A 5084-nucleotide genomic window follows, 5' to 3' on the forward strand; every position below is an offset into this window, starting at 1 on the left:
AATACTATTCAGCTATTTTTAAAAAAAGGGTGAACACTTGTCATTTGTGACAACATGAATGGAACTGCTGGAGAAAATTGTGCTAAGTTAAACAAACCAGAGAAAGACAGATGAATATCAGCTCATTTCACTCATATGTGGGATATAAACAAATCAAGGATCTAAAAAACTAAGCCAAGACAAAACCTAGAAAACTGAAGGATTGAGGCTATGAGAGGGGGAGAGTAAAGGTAGGATACTAATGGGAAGGGGACATATGGTAGAGAGAGATGGGTACTTTGGTGATGGGTGTGGCACAGTGACATCCATCTAACAAATTTCAGGTGAAGCTATTCACTTGAATATCATACAGTGCTGTAAACCAATATAAAGCAATTCAGGGGGAAAAAAAGACTATGAGAGATTAGAGGAACCAGAATACTGAGATAAAAATAAATATATGTGACAGAGAAATCTGTCGTGAGAATGTATTTGCTTTTCTGTAACCTCCATTTTCATTGTCTTTTAGCGTTGGTAGGAGAAGCCTCTTTGCTTCTCTTATTATTGACAACCTTCTGCTCTTTTGGACATTTTAATTTTTGAATAGCTTTATAAAAGTCTGTACTGTCATCCTGCATTCACCTTTTCTGTACATCATTCTTAAGTTTTATCTTTTGCATTCTTGCAAGTTTTTTCATTTTTTTCTTCTTGTCAGGATGATATATAATTACTCAGCTTTTGTTTTCCTTCAGCATTTTGCAAATGCTAAAAGTATAGGTCTCTTTGTTCCAACTTACTAGTCACTTCACATTCTGGATCTGTGTTAGATTATGGATAGCAGTTGATCTGTTTATCCCTAGCTGTTGTCCAGCATGAGAAGAAATGAGTGGTAAATCATATTCAGGAACTTGTTAGGTAACCTGCTTTAAACTGAACAAGATTTTATGCAGTTTTGTAGATAATCGGAACCCTTCTCAATCTCTAACTTGCCTGTTTTGTGAGATAAAGACCTTCTTATTTACATTTTGGTAAGTTCATCATGATATGTTGCTCTCATCAGAACCTCATTTCTGTTTCAGACATGTTCTGGAATGCTCCTGTTCATTTGGGTTTCCTTAAAGACCATAACCTTACCTTGAAATAAAAATATTGTTTCTTTTTTTACCCCTCTGATCATAGTTTCTTAGATAACAGAGACTTTTCCATCATTATAGACCTATATTGAGGTCCACTTCAACAAGTCTCATAGGTTATTTTTCTTTTTCAGGTAAACTTTTTAAGTTTTCTTAATCATATTTATTAGTTTATGGACATTTCAGACTATGAAGTTTAAAACTGCTGTCATTTTTTTTCTCATGAAGGTAGTCTGTCACAGTGTTTCGTTAATTTTTTTTTCTTCCAAATTGTTCTTGATAGGGACTTTTAAAACATTTTCTTAAGTGTTCTCTTCCTTCTTTCCTTAGCAGTTTAAAATCTTTGGTCACTTAACCTCTGGACAGATTCCTCTCCCTTTTGGGTGTGAGCTATACTATTCTTAGCCCATCACTTTTAAAATCTGAGTTATTTCTTTCAATTCATGTATCACAAACTGAAGGTGTAACAACAATATCATACCCTTAACTTATACCTGTGAATGTAAGTAGTAGTTAGGAACTGTGTGACTAGAAATTTAAATAAAACAAGAGTACCAAGATGAAGAAATGTTCTGGCACTGAAATCTTTATGTTTTAAATATATTGATCCCCATATCAGATTCATGATACAAAAATATTTTTTCTCCCATGTTGTAGATAGCCATTTTGTTTTGTTTATGACACCCTTGATTTTGCAGAATCTTGTAGTCTTATTTGTATATTTTACTTTTGTTGCCTTTGCTTTTAGTGTCAAATCCAATAAATCACTGAAAAGAACAGTGTCAAGGAACTTAACCTACATACTTTTTTTCTTGGAGTCTTGTGATTTCATGTCTTATGTTTAAGTTTTTTTTTTTTAAGATTTATTTATTTATGCATACAGAGCTGGGGTACAGGCCAGGGGTTCAGGGGCAGTGAGAGGATTCACCAGAGACAGAGTGGGGAGCAGAACAGGCCAACAAACAAAGTACACTGCTGAGGGGAGCAGTGGGCGGGTCAGGAGAAGTCTGCCACACCATGTGGATCAATTCCCGGCTGGCGAGGATCAAAACTCATGCTGAAGTGGATTTAACTTCTTAATGCTGTGCTTTAACCTGCTGATTTTTATGTATGATGTGAGATAGTGGTCCATCATTCTTTTGCATATGACTGTCCAGTTTTCCCACCACCATTTATTGAAGAAGCTGTCCTTTCCCTGTTATATTATTCTGGGTTCTCTTACAGTAAATTAATTGAACTCATATGCGTGGATCTATTTCTGTTCTGTCGCATTGATCTAATGCCTGTTTCTATGCCAGTATTATACTGTTTTGATAATTATACTTTTGTAATATTGTTTGAAATCAGTGAGTATGAGGGCTATAGCTTTTTTTTCCCCGCCATCAAGATTGCCTTAGCTATTTGAGGTCTTATGATTTCATACAAGTTTCAGGGTTGCCTATTCTTTTTCTGTGAAAAATACCATTGATTTTGATATAAAATTTTATACAGATTATAAGTTTTGATATAAATTTGAATTTACAGATTGTTTTGGGTAGTGTGGGTACTTGAACAATATTAATTCTTCAATCCATGAGCATGGAATGTCTTTCCATTTATTTATGTCTTTCAGTTTTGTTTTGTTTTTTTTTTTCATCTTTGCTCCTCCTTGGTTAAATTTGTTCCTGGGTATTTTATTCTTTTTGATTAGTTTAAGATAAGGTTTTTTTTCTTAGTTTTTATTTCGTTTGGCTTAGTGTATAGAAATACAGTTGATTTTTATTTTAATCCTACAGCTTTACTAAATTTTTTAGATCTAATAGCTTTTGTAGAATTTTTTGTATGTAACATGTTGTTTGCATATAGATGCATTTTACTTCTTTCCTGATTTGGATGTCTTTTAGCTTTTTTCTTACTGCTCTGGCTGGGACTTCCAATATTGTGAACAAAAGTAGCAAAGGAGGGCATCCTTGTTTCTTCAGCTTTTCACCATTGAGTATATATATTAGGGGACCAACATATTAAAGTCCAATTACATATGGACTTTAGGGGCTTTGGAACTTGAGGGAATTTTGAGGTACATTCCCTTTATACCCATTTTTTGGGAGTTTTTTTTTTTATCACAAATGGCTGTTGAATTTTAACAAAAGTTTTTCTGTATCTATTGAGATAAGGTGTCTAGCTGTCATTTAATTAGTAAGGTATATTGATTTGCAGATCATCCTTGCATCCCTGTATTTAATAAATCAGACTTGTTCATGGGTATGAGATTTTGATCTAATTTTCAGCCTGTTATTATTATACTTGAAATTATGATCCAGACAGCCCAGTCTTTGTCAACACTCTCATCATGTCAGTCATTAGTAGTAGAAGTACTGATATCAGAAAAAAGAAGTAATAAGTACCTAAAAAAGATAGGAATATTTCCACATCCTTTATTTTTCTACCCAAGAGTTAATAATGCCTTCTAATATTGGTTAGTTCAGTTATAAGATGAATAAGTTTTGGAACTCTTAAATACAGCATGACACTATAATTAACAATATTACATACTTGGAATTTACTGTAATACAACTTAGTGTTCCCACCACACAAAAATACAAAAATAAGGTACTTCTATGAGATGACATATGTTAATATTGTAGTGATTGCTTTACAACATATAGATATATGAAATCATCACATTGTACAACTTAAATATATACAGCTTTTATTTGTTAATTAAACCTCAGTAAATCTGGAGGAGTGAAAAATGCCTTCAGCTACTACTGTGGGACCTTGATGGTGTTCTCACATCTTTCTGTGCATCAACATTGTTAAGAGTCAGTGACTGCATTGTCTTGGTGAGTTCTAGCTTGCAATCAAAAAAACTGAACACTTAACTGAGCTGTGTCATTTCCTTGTTTATAGGCATTTCCTTGTTTTCATCAGGGAATTCAGTGCTGTGTGTTTAGGCAGATAATGATGCTGTCACATAAAAGATCACTTTTGAGGGGGAAAGATAATGCATTTGAGATACTCAGTATTTTTAGAAAAGTATCTACTAAGCACTTGAAAATGGAAGGGAGAAATTCAAGTCAGACATCATTTACATATCGGTGACAGTTCAAGTTATGGGGATGGATGACATTGCCCATTGAGAAAAGATGACCTAGTACCTCTTTCCTAGGCCAAATGTAGGTGAACACCTCCAGCTAATTTTGTACTATGGTAACATATTTTTGCAAGGACTTTGCTGTGATTTTTAGTTATTTTGATTTATAGTGTCTCTTGCATGCTTCCGTTGTAGTAGAAATTATTTTTGAACATGACTTCTCATTGTAAGGTGATTTATATTAGCCATCATTTGAATTACTCTGAAGATGCTTTTTATTATGTCATGGAGAACATCCAGCAGATATATTTAAGTTACAGGGATGTGAAAATAATCAAAACCCATTTGAGAAATACAGTAACTAAGTACAGAAGACAAATGATAATGGATAGCTATTGACAATTAAACTTGCTGACCGTTCAGGTATGTATGACCCTTCTTGTGATGTTGATTGATATATCCAGCACTGTAGATGTACAGAAGACATTTTATTGTTGATTTCTTCTTAAAAATTCTATATGAAAGGCGATAATTTATTATAAACATCTGTTTCTTTAGCTATAACTAAGAAGTAAAAATTGCTCACAGGGAAAGAAATAATTTCAATTTCATAAATACTAGATTCAAATGTAAAAAATTAAAAGTACATACAGTAACATGTGAGAGCCTGAATATTTAAAATGTTTTATTCATTCTCTGCTCAGCATAAGAAACAACAAAATGTGAAAACCTTTAATTTGTTGAGAGAGAAACCTAACAAAAGTTTGCCAGTTAAGCTGTTGCTCAAGAATGAGGACAAGTTAAAGATGTTTTCATATGTAAAAAGACAAGTTTACGGGCCCTCCCTGGTGGCACAGCGGGTTAAAACACAGCACTAAGAAGCTAAAGCCACTTCCCAC

This window comes from Condylura cristata, unplaced genomic scaffold, assembly GCF_000260355.1.
Source record: "Condylura cristata isolate star-nosed mole 26May11 unplaced genomic scaffold, ConCri1.0 scaffold00040, whole genome shotgun sequence".
Taxonomy (NCBI): domain Eukaryota; kingdom Metazoa; phylum Chordata; class Mammalia; order Eulipotyphla; family Talpidae; genus Condylura; species Condylura cristata.